Consider the following 14,010-nt stretch of genomic DNA (forward strand, 5'->3'; position numbering starts at 1 on the left):
GTTTTCTTTCTTAAAAAATATAAAACTAATATTTGTAAATTCAATGTTCGTAGTGACTTTTATATCCTCAAATGCAACTGAATATAAATATGTGCAGAACATACCGATTTCTCCTTGGAGTGTAGTACCCCAGATGCCTTCTTCAGTGCAACTTCCTGAAAAGATGCAGAGGCCTCATATTTTGGTTGTCTTCATCCTTCTTGAGATCAATTTCACTGGTTAGATCAACATTTTCTTTCAGGTAACTTCTGTTACTCATAGACTCCTTGACCTGAAACAACATCAATCAAGCCAATCAATTTAAGATTGGATAAAAATAGAAAAACATGGAATACTCGAAATACCCTCGCCTGTGTGCATTTTATAAGTATTAACTCAAAAGACCTATAATCAACCATAAATATGACAGTGACATTGAACATGTCCCTAATAGGATTGGGATGAAACTAGTACATAAATTAAGAGGGGAAAATCTGAATTAGACAATAACATATATTTGCATCACTTAGTAGTGGTGTGTGGTTGATTTCCTCTGAATAAAATAAAAATTTCTTCATGGTCAATTGAGGTCCTATAGCTTCACTCAACAATGGGTTCTCGTTGTGTATTTTTCGTTACAAAAGGTTACTCGATGTGTAATTTATATTTAAACGGATAAATATAGCCTCTTCCACCTTGACAAGAACCCACAACTTTCTAAACTTGAAAACTTTTCCCTTGTAGTTTGACTCTTCTAACATTCAGAACAAGTGATGAAGAACCTTAGTCCCTAAGCTTCATTTCATTTTGCTCCATTTCAAACCATACCATTTCAACGGGGAAGGGACAACTTCATTTTTTGTAAAAAATGCAGACTCTAAAAACTTAATCTCACATTCATTATCACAAACACACATACAAACAGAAAGATCATCTAACAGGTCAAACACTTAGCCATTTTGCTCTCATTTCCACTCTGAAATTTGAATGGGTTGAAGAAAACTGGATGGAAACTGATGCTTATCCTTCACTTACTAACAGGTCAAACACTTAGCCATATAATCTATGACATTTCATTTTAAACTAGACCAATAGTACCTTTCTTTGAGATTCTGATACATTTTAACACCACCGGGATACATAGAATAAGGATGATCATGAGCTTCCCATAAAATAACATTCCGCAACTCAGGATCATTTGGCACACAATAATATCATTAGAAGGACAATACATTATCCTCATCAAAGGTGTACTCAGAATCAAAACTCTACTCAACTTGTTTTGCAAAAAGAAATAAAGTTATATCGAGAGGTTGCTTTAACTTAATCTCAGTCACCAAAGTAGGCTTAACTTTGTGTGTAGCCAACAAAGAACCATCAACATATAAGTTCATACTAACGAACACAACTCTCAAATCCATAGTCTCTATGACTCAGAGCATTAGCAATCAAATTAGCTTTCTTAGGTTATTACTCAATCTTAAAATCATAATATTTCAGGAACAACCAGCGATGCAGTCTTAAATTGAGATCCTTTCAAGTCAACAATTACTTTAGAATTTTGTGATCGACATAGATATAACACTTTTCACTATACAAGTAGTGCCTTCAGATTTTTAGCTCAAAGACTACTTATGTGATTTCAAATGACGAGACGCATCACTATAAAATGTATAATCTTGAGAATCACTATAAACTGTATAATATTTTTCAGCTCTGATTGGATCAAAATAGAAGCTTGAGTCAAAACTGATTTCAACTACTCAAAACTCGATTGTTGAACTTCCCTCTAGACAAAAGGAACATTCTTCCTCAGAAGTTTCATCAAAGGAGCTACAATCATATAAATCCCTCTACAAACCTTCGATAGTAATCAACCAAACCTAGAAAACTAAATACCTCAACCATATTCATAGGTTGCTTCTAGTTCAGAATGACCTCAATCTTTTTTGGATCAACATAAATATCCTTAGCAGAAATAATATGTCCAAAAAATATTACCCCGTTAAGCCAAAATTTGTACTTCCTGAACTTTACATAAAGTTGTTTTTCCTTTAAGGTCTGCAAAACAACTCTCAAATACTCACTGTGCTCAACCTCAGACTTCAAGTAAATCAGGATATCATTGATAAAAAATGATGAATTGATCCAAATATGGTTGGAATATTTGGTTCATCATATCCATGAAAGTAGTAGGGGCATTAGTTATCCCAAATGTCATAACTAAGAACTTGACTTGTCAAGTTTGAAAATTCGTCTTCGAAAAATAATAATATTTTACATTAACCTAATAATAGCTAGTTGGAGATCGATTTTAGAGAAAATAATTACACCTTAGAATTGATCAAATAAATCACCAATACGCTATAACGGGTCTATGTTTTTAATTGTTAGCCTATTTAGCTTTCGATAATCGATGCACAAGTGTAAAATACCATCATTCTTCATAAGAAAGAGCATGAGAAATCCCCATAAAGAGGTGTTTGGCTGAATAAAACCTCGATCCAACAACTCCTACAATTTGATCTCCATCTCTCTCAATTCCTTAGGTGCCATGCAATAATGTGCCACGGATACCAGTGCAGTACCTAGATACAATTCAATTTCAAACTCTACCAACCTCTCGGGTGGTACATCGGGCAACTCTTCTGGAAAGACATCTAAAAATTCCCTTATAGTACAAATATTCTCAATTTCAAACATAAATCACTTTCTTAAATCCAAAATATAAGTGAGGCACATTACGACACCCTTCCGAATTATTTTCTTAGCTACCAAGGCTAATATCACATTAGACAGATAACCTTATAGCTCACCGATCAGAACAACCTCCTTATCATTAGACAAGTTCAAAATCACTCTCTTACGTTCATTTCAAGTTAACCCGATGCTCTTTCAACCAAGCAATACCAATAATAAGATCGAACTCATCTAAGAGTTCTATAGGGTTTATCGAAAAAGTTTATTCATAGAGCTTAAGAGGACAATTTCGCTAGATTTTGTCAACCACTATAGATTGACCAATAGAAGGTTGAACAATAACGAGACAGGTAGTTGACTCAACTGAATTTTAAGATTATGGGCAACATAACTCGCATTGTAAAAATATGTAGACACACAACCAAGCAAAACAAAATGATGAATAAAATGAACGATAAAATTAATTGTAATGGCCTATGGATCATCATGATCCTCATGACGTCTCATGGCATAAACAAGAGCAGGCTACCTAGGCTCTAACCTTACCTAACAGAGCCTCTACCATAGGCAAATTGCCCCTACTCAAAAAATTCGGTGCAAACCAAATAAGATGGTCGGCTCTGATTGCTACCATTCGGTGTCTGAGATGATCCTTAAGAATGAGCAGGAGTTTAATATGTCAGAGCAGGCTATAAACAATCCCTCAGAAAATGCTCAGTAAAACCGCACCTGAAACACACATCTAACTTCCTACGACACTCTTCATCATGTTGCATATTATATAATGGATAAATAGGAACAACCTATTGTATATAAGAAACACCATTATTCTCTGACCTACTAAAAGAGTCAACATGTCTACATCTTGAATCAAACCTCAAAGTATCATCCTTCAGACACTTTCTAAGACGAGCAAAAGAACCAAAAGGACCCTTAGAACTTGATTACTTCCTTTTACGATTATGTTGTTCTCTACTAAGATCTTTCATCTCCTCGGTAGTCTTAGCTCTCTCCACGAGCTTAACAATGTCCTGCTCATGTCGAGTAGTTATCATGTTATAGATCCCAACATGCAGACCCCTTTCAAATAATAAGCATTTATAAGTCTAACAGTATACTTATTGAGACATAGAAACTCTAGCTTGCAATCCTGAATTGTTATATCACCATGCTTTAGATCCATGAATTCATATTTTCACTTTTTTCAGATAACGGCTGCCAACAAACCAACTCTAAAATGTATTCCAAAAAACTCATAAGTCAGCTGATCCCTCGGAGTAGTTATCTTCATTGAATTTCTCCAACTCAGGGCATCATATTTGTAACACCCCAACCCATACCCGACCCGGATACGAGTCTGAGATATCACATTGACTTTTTAAAACAATATTCTTACAAAATAACAAAACATTTGAACTCATATTAAGAAAATACAATAATATACTATTAAATTATGTTTCATTATAAAAATTTAAGGCAAAAACGTATTTATGAACAGCACTATACAATATGATCAGTACCATGAACATTACCATGAATAGTGCTACAGTGTACCGATGCACAAAAACATCGGATATAAATTATGTATCGATGCACTGTTATAGTGTACTGCTACAATACTATTACAGTAGCTTTCGTAAAAATACATAAAACTCATAAAAATTAACCTTTCATTGCCATATAGTTACCACTTACATAAATACGTTTAAAACATTACAAAACTCTATCAGAGCACAAATGCTTAATTTAAAGACTTTGTTTACATGCCAACCTATTTATCACATAATAATACATACTGTGTAATTTACTTATGATCTGATCTTTGATCAGAGATATGTTGTTACTTTAAACTTAGTTTTAATCCTCCTGCTTCTTAGTATCATATCAATTAATTTATTTATTCTCTTTAAAGACCATGTATTAGCCCATGTATACTTTTGAGAACTTAAGGTATGTGAGTATATTGAGGTTGTGCACAATTATGCTGTCACCACAGCTCGTATAAATGTCCCGAAGGACCAGTCCATAGATTCTGAAGAACCTAGGTAATCAGTCCATATGTCCCGAAGAACATAGGTAAACAATCCATATGTCCCGAAGAACATAGGTAACCCTCGACTCTTGGCATGTCAACTATACCACTAGCTCTTATATCACATAACATGGGCATTATCATTTATAACAATTTACATATTTATATAGGCATATAGTTCACTTACACGTAGAACATTTATATATATAAGTCACATTCATATGTTTCCTCTTTTCTGTCACATACCACATGTATGTGTAAGCATATATCTCATATTACATGTAATCACGTAGATCGTTTTCATATGGCTTATATCATTTCTCATTTGTTCATGTATGTATGTCATATCTTGTTAACATCTGTTCATATATGCAACACATATACATGTAACCATGTAAATCATGTCACATACAATAACATATACCCATTTCCATGTATTCATGCACACATAAGAATCACATAACATTTTAGAAGTTACTTCTTACCATAGTAACTCCGTCACTGACTCATCACAAGCCAATGTTTGACCAATAACATAAGTACAAATTAAATTGCACTCACCTATAATTCTTTGCCTTTCCCTCGATCAATCTTACTTGTCACTTGTTCCAGAACTCGTTTAGGCTTAATATCTATATAAACATAATTTCCGAGACGATTATCATAAGCCTAAACCTTATAACTTGATATTAATAACTCATGCTAATTTAATAAACCAAACTTTAACTTTTCCTTTAGCAGTCTACCGATGCACTAAGGGTGTATCGGTACACAATTTAGGTTCAAAATTCCCATTCATCGATGCACCCCTTAATGTATTGATGCACCTTCAAAATTTTGTCTTAGTGCATCGGTACCCATTCATAGTGTATCGATGCACCTGTCAATAATAAACTGGTTTCACTAAAAAATTCCACAACTTTTCATTAAAATTCCTCATATAAAACTCCTTTCATACCACTAAACTCACATACACATACTTAAACTCATTTATATCCATTTATCTCATCTTTAACCTTAATATCATCTCCTCTTTATGAACTTCAAGAATCATACCCAATTTTTAGCATGTTCTAAATTCAGTTCTAACACTTAATACTTCTTTCTCACACCTATGACAAGTCAAATTTAGTTTCAAATTCAACTTATGAACTCTTTTCCAGAAATTTACTTAAAAACCCATTCTCTTTAATCTTTCATAACTCCTTTATCTTTTGATTTTAAGATAACTTAAGCTTTCCTTAAGCTTAATTATCATCTAATGATCAAAACCCAAACTTTAAATCAATAAATAATCAACTAATTAGAAAATTTACCTTTACAAGCTTGACTCAATTTCTCTCGTATGATGAAGAAGAAGAAGAAGATGATGATGAAAGAATTGTGTGGAATCAAAATAGATTCCACGTGTTTCCCTTATCTTATAAGGGAAAATAAAAATCTTTCATGTCAAATGACCATTTTGCCCTTTAATTCCTTGAATAATTACTAACAACTTTCAGGAAATATTTCCAAATAAATCATTAAACTATTAAACTATTATACTTTAATCACTAGATTCTGAAATTTTATAATTTAGTCACTAACTCGTAGTTTGGGATGTTACATATCTCCCCTCATTTTAAGAAAATTCGTCCTCGAATTTTCATTGCACACATTGATAAGAACATATCTTCTAATGTTCTTATGTTGTCTCATTTACTTAATCTTTCCTTTCTTTAGTTCTTCAACTATTTTTTCCCTTATTTATTCATCTACTGTCGCTTATCATATAAACAGTAACCAGAAACCTTAATTCATTTATGTATTTTCTCTCCTTTTATTCTGCATTTTCCTTGACCTTTATTCTCATCACTCCATACCAGTAATCCATTTATTTCTTCATTAATCTCTAATTACCATATAACAATACCAAACTTTTATTCCATCATCATTTGAACAAAATACAACTTTAAATCTTCTTCAAATATGATTAAACATATACTTTACGAAATAAAACAATCTTTTCACATCACCTTGCACACTTTTCTTACTTCTATATAGAACTTATCATTTATACTTCCATATAACTTTTATCATATTTGATTATTTAAATTCAATCCTTTTTATTTCTTTTATCCACTTATCCTTTCATAATCAAATCTCCTGATTACATAATTGAACTATGTCTTTCACTCATGTTTTCCTATTCCTTTCGTATCACTTTTACTTATCGCTGATGACCTCTTTTTATTCCTTCTTTATAACCTCTATAATCTATATGAATTACCCAAAATCTTGTTCTTATACAATATCTTTATTCTATCTACTACTACCTTTAATTTCATTTGAATACACAAATCCAAATCCACATCATACTTGATTAACTTAGCCTTATATCCTTTTCACATATTACAATCATATCTCCTTACTACTACAACTAATCCATAGCAACTATTCAATCTAGGGAACAAGCCCTTAATCAACCAATCATATACATCATTTTCAATTGAAATTATCCCCACAATAGTTTACTTAACTTATCAAATTCACGTTCGTTCTCATACATCATAAGATTTCCATCATTCAGATTCAATCATTTCATTTACCTTTATCTTATAAACTGATCACTGATGTACATATTCTTAAACTCTTACAAAACAATATTCTCCATCACTTGATCTTTTAATATTCTCTAATCCGTCTGAACTGATTAGCTTTATTTTTTTCAATTTACAATTGACATTTGTATACTAATTATATAATTGATTCATTTCCAAATTGATTCATTTCCAACCTTACTTAAATTTCCTCAAATAGTAATTTCATCAACTTAGCAGGAAATTCAATTTTATGAATTCCAATGGGACACTCTCAACATATCTTATTTACCCGAACAATGTTCCCTAATAAAGTTGTCACTAATATATCACTATAAATAACTTCTAATTGAATTCTCAATTCTTTAACCAATTTACTACTAATATATGAATATGCAAGCCCAAATCAATCAATATCATAACGTATTTATTACACAATAGAAAAATACATGCTATTATCTCGGGATCATCAAAATCTTTATTGGTATTAATATTATACATTCAAGCAGTGGAGCGTATTTCCTGTTGAGTAGAGGATTCAGGTTGGCTTCTGCATCTTTCTCTGTGAGACATCGAAGCAAATCGCTCCGACTGTACTGGTTCTCCTGTCCCCAATGGACAATCTCTCACAAAATGTCTCATTTTACCACGTCGGAAACAAACTCCGGATTCTACTCTACATATCCCACCATGATATTTTCCACAAGTCTGACAGTGTCTCTGCTGTGATATGCCCTTACCATACCCTACTGATTGGGTCTGTCTAACTCTTATCTGATTTGATTCTCTAATAGATGATACTACCGATCCAGACTTTGCCTGAGACTGAAAACCAGAATCTCTACCTCTTTTGGGTGGTGCAGAACTCGATGAAGCCCCTGGTTTTTTTAAATTATTGGGTTCTTTGATCCCCAAACCTTTTATTCTGAGATCTCTCTAGAGCTTTAGCACGATTTACTATTTCTTGAAACGAGGACAAGTTCAACACTATCAATATTTCTTTCAACCTTGGGTGCAAGCCCTCTATAAATCATTCACATGCATCATTGTCTGTTGAAATCAACTCAGTCGTAAAGTGACTTAACTTATTAAACTCATACTCGTACTCGTACATAGTACGATTCATTTATTTCAGATTCAAGAATTCTTGCTTCATTTGCCTGATAAACTTGTCTCTTATATACTTGTGCTTAAACTCTTCTAAGAATAAGGACCATGTCACTTGGTCACTTATCATTCTCAGAGTAACATTCGTCCACCAGATTCTCGCTTGCCTGCGAAGCAAGGAGACGACTCCCTCTAATTTCTCCACATCGGAATAGTGGAGTCCTTCTAACATGATCTTTACATCATTAAGCCAAAGGTCCACAGTAACAGGACCTTCCCAAGCTTCACCTTTGAACTCTGGAGCTCCTAATCCCTTCAACTCCTTTGCAATATTCATTCTCGGAGTTGAAGTAGTAGGAGGTTGGAAAATTGTCAGGACAGTGTCTAACGTCCTAAAGAAAATATCTTGATCACGTACAAGCACTCTAGAAGGTGTCTGTTCTTCACCTTTCCTGGTCAGAGCAAGTGAATTACTATTTTCAGCGGGCTGATCATCTCCCGCTTCACTTTGAGAGGTATCATGTCTGGACATTTAAAAAAAATAAAACCATATAACTCTATTAGCAAAATAACATATTTGTTACTTTTATCATATCAGAAGTTTTCACATTTATGTTGGCATGTACACCTATAAAGACACTTTAGACTTCGTTTTTAGCCTAGAATCGGCTAAACCGTAGCTCTGATACCATTAAATGTAACACCCCAACCCGTACCAGATCCGGATACGAGTCCGAGATGTCACATTGACTTTTTGAAATAATATTCTTACAAAATAACAAAATATTTGAACTCATATTAAGAAAATACAATAATATACTATTAAATTATGTTTCATTATAAAAATTTAAGGCAAAATGTATTTATGAACAGTACCATACAATATGAACAATATCGTGAACAGTAACATGAATAGTGATATAGTGTACCAATGCACAAAAATATCGAATATAAATTGTGCATCGATGCACTGCTACAGTACTGCTATAGTAAATACATAAAACTCATTAAAATTTAATCTTCCATTGCTATATAGTTACCATTTACATAAATACGTTTAAAACGTTACAAAACTCGATCAGAGCACACATACTTAATTTAAAGACTTTGTTTACATGCCAACCTATTTATCACATAATAATACATATTGTGTAATTTACTTTTGATCTGATCTTTGAGCAGAGATATGTTGTTACTTTGAACTTAGCTTTTATCCTCATGCTTCTTAGTACCTACGTGTAAATCACTTACATGCTAAGTCATAGACTTAGTGAGGAAGAAACATAATAATGATGTATTTCTCATAAATATAAACATGCAATCTATGAATTTAATCATATCACATATGATTCAGTATACATAATAACATATGATAATGCAAACACTTTTAATACCTTTTTATCATATAAGTATATACTGAACATTTCTATACATACCATGGAATACATATATCATTTCACAACAGATCACACATAGTATCATATCAATTAATTTATTTATTCTCTTTAAAGACCATGTATTAGCCCATGTATACTTTTTGAGAACTTAAGGTATATGAGTACATTGAGGTTGTGCACAATTATGTTGTCACCACAGCTCGTATAAATGTCCCGAATGACCAGTCCATAGATTTTGAAGAACCTAGTTAATCAGTCCATATGTCCGGAAAAACATAGGTAAACAATCCATATGTCCCGAAGAACATAGGTAACCCTCGACTCTTGGCATGCCAACTGTACCACTAACTCTCATATCACATAACATGGGTATTATCATTTATAACAATTTATATATTCATATAGGCATATAGTTCACTTACACGTAGAACATTTCCATATAATTCACATTCACATGTTTCCTCTTTTCTGTCACATACCACATGTATGTGTAAGCATATATCTCATATTACATATAATCACGTAGATCATTTCATATGGCTTATATCATTTCTCTTTTGTTCATGTATGTATATCATATCTTGTTAACATATGTTCATATATACATTACACATACATGTAATCATGTAAATCATGTCACATACAATATCATATACATATTTCCATGTATTCATGCACACATAAGAATCACATAACATTTTAGAAGTTACTTCTTACCATAGTAACTCCGTCACTGGCTCATCACAAGCCAATGTTTGACCAATAACATAAGTACAAATTAAATTGCACTCACTTATAATTCTTTTCCTTTCCCTCGATCAATCTTACTTGTCACTTGTTATGGAACTCGTTTAGCCTCAATATCTACATAAACATAATTTCCGAGACGATTATCATAAGCCTAAACCTTATAACTTGATATTAAATGTAACACCCCCAACCCGCATACCAACCCGGATACGAGTCAGAGATATTACATTGACTTTTAAAACACCACACATTACAAATAATAGTAAAATACTTGAACTTATATTACGAAAATACAATAATATACATATGGTACTATAAGTTTGCTAAAATATTCAGAGCATACATAACTTAACTTTTTAATTACATGCCAACATCCATTTTCTTAACAAAATGACCTACTGATTAAGTTGCTTCTGATCTGATGGTTGCAGGAGTAATGTTGTCAAGTTGCTTAACCTGTCTCGTCTACTTTCTCGGATCCTACGTGTTAAACACTCACACGCTAAGTCATCGACTTAGTGAGGCAATGTAATAATAATAACAAGGCAATGTAATGAAAATGTCATAATGATATGAAATGAGATGAAAGCTTATACTTAATCAAGGTAGTTTACCTCACCATTATCCTTACCTGTAAGCATATTACTTTAACATTCATGAATTTGTATTAATGAATTTATTGGCCCATGATATCATATTGAGAACCTAAGGTATCTGAGTATTGTGAGGTTGTGCACTATGCTGTCACCACAGCTCGTATAAATGCACCGAAGTGCCGCGTAGAATTGCACTATAGTGCCATATAATAATGTCCATAAGGACCACATAGAATTCCTTAAGAATCATATACATATGCTAGGGATCAAGTATGTGTCTCACCAGACTTCACACATGTTCCAAAGAATATATATATATCCCGAAGGACCGCGTAGAATTTTGTCCCGAAAGACCGCGTAGACCCTCTACCCTTGGCATGCCAACTATACCTATAGTTCTCATCTACATAACATGGGCTTTTACATTTCACGTAGTCTATATCGCGTAGACATGTAAATTCTTACCTTTTCACATAGCTTATAACTTTTCCCGCATATTCATGTCATATAATGCATTTTATATGAATTCATGTCATGTCTCATAATACAGAATATGCTCATGTACCAAGATATAAAATCTAGACTTATCACAAGTCTAGAATTGAGTATATTTCTATAATTATGCTATGCATATGCACTCACCTATATTTCTCTTTGCCTTTTTCTCGATCGATCCTACTTGTAGATTGTTCCAGAACTCGTGTAGGCTCAGTATCTACATAAACATAATTTTCAAGATGATTATCAGATGTCTATGTCTTGAAATTAATCTTTAATAGCCTACCAATTTAAGGAATTAATAGTTTAGTCTTTCTTCTTTTTTCTTCTTCTTTTTTTTTATATGGGGGAATCGGTTCCCCCCTGGGGGTATCGATTCCCCCTCTAGCATTCTGGAAATTCATATTCGTTGAGGGGGTATCAATTCCCCTTGAATGGGTACAGATTCCCCTAGCCCAGAAATCCTATTTTGAGCTCGAAAATCATCTCATTTCAGCTCAAACATTCATATTTCACTCCCTTTAATACTCTTAACTTTCATACACTTACTTAAACTAATTATTATCCATTCAATACCTCTAAAACTAAAAAAACTAATCATCCATATAGAATTTAAGAATCTTACTCAAATTCCAACTTGTTTTAATTTTAATTCTATCACCTCATACTTCTTAATTAGCTTGATGACAAGTCAAATCCAGCTTCTAATTCTTATTATGACCTTTAATCTAAGATTTCATTCAATGGCTCCCAACCTTTAATCTCCCTTAACTTACAATTCTTTGAGTTCTAGGATCCTTGTTTCTCTCCATCATATTTCCTAAATCTTGATTAACCAAACCCATGCTTAACTCGAATTAATCCAAAAGAAGACAACTCACCTTTGCTTGCAAGCTTCACGGTTGGAGAAGAAGAAGAGAACTGTCTGGAACCTTGTTTATCTCAAATGCTTCCCACGTGATTTATAAAATCACCTTAAGGAATATTTAATTATTTCACTTACTAAATTACTCTTTTGCCCTCTTAATTTTCCTTCTTTATAATTCAATCCTACACCAAATAACTCAAATAAGTCATTGAACTCTTTCATCATTTTACTTAAATCACCAAATGTTGAAACTTTGCAAATTAATCACTAACCCGACATGGAGGATGTTACAAATCTCCCTCCCTTAAGAAAATTCGTCCTTGAATTTTCAATAAGAAAAGAGATGGGGATACTGATTCCTCATATCATCCTCACGCTCCCATGTTGCTTCCTCTACTTTGTGATTCTTCCATAAAACTTTAACTAATGGAATAGTCTTGTTCCTCAATTGCTTAACCTCATGAGCTAAAATTTGAATCGATTCTTCCTCATAAGTCATATCCGGTTGTACCTCGATCTCTTCTAGATTTACGATATGGGAGGGATCCGATCGATATCTTCGAAGCATTGAGACATGGAATATATTGTGAATCTTTTCCATTTCTGGTGGTAAAGTCAATTGGTATGCTACGGGTCCCACCCTTTTTACAATCTCATATGGTCCAATAAACCGGGGACTTAACTTTCCTTTCCGACCAAACCTCAACACATTCTTCCATGGAGATACCTTTAAAAACACTTTATCCCCAACTTCAAATTCAATCTCCCTTCTTTTAAGATCAGAATAGGACTTTTGCCGATCAGAGGCCACTTTGAGGTTATACTGAATTTCTCAAACTTTCTGTTCTACATCTTGAATTAAATCCGGACCAAGAACACTTCGGTCTTTAAGTTCATACCAATTTAATAGAGTACGACATTTTCTTCCATATAATGCTTCATATGGGGCCATCTTTATACTAGACTAATAACTATTGTTGTAAGCGAACTCTGCCAGCGGTAAATACTTTTCCCATGATCCTTTAAATTCCATTACGCATGCTCTCAACATATCTTCCAATATCTGAATAGTTCTCTCTGATTACCCATCAGTCTGAGGATGAAAAGCCGTACTAAAGTTTAAACGAGTCCCCAACGCTCCATGCAAATATTTCCAGAATCTAGAAGTGAATCGAGGGTCTCGATCAGAGACTATGGAAACAGGTACTCCATGCAATCTAATAACTTCTCTAATATACAGCTCTGCATACTTTTCCATAGAGAAATCTGTTCTAACCGGAAGGAAATGCGCTGACTTAGTTAATCGATCAACAATTACCCAGATTGATTCTCTTTTGTTCAGAGTCAAGGGTAACCCTGAAACAAAATCCATCGTAACATTTTCCCATTTCCATTGAGGAATGAAAAGAGGTTGCAATAATCCTGATGGAACTTGATGCTCGGCTTTGACTTGTTGACATATCAAACACTTAGACACAAATTCGGTGATGCTTCGTTTCATCCC

Source organism: Hibiscus syriacus, unplaced genomic scaffold, assembly GCF_006381635.1.
Source record: "Hibiscus syriacus cultivar Baekdansim isolate YM2019G1 unplaced genomic scaffold, ASM638163v2 tig00008386_pilon, whole genome shotgun sequence".
Lineage (NCBI taxonomy): Eukaryota > Viridiplantae > Streptophyta > Magnoliopsida > Malvales > Malvaceae > Hibiscus > Hibiscus syriacus.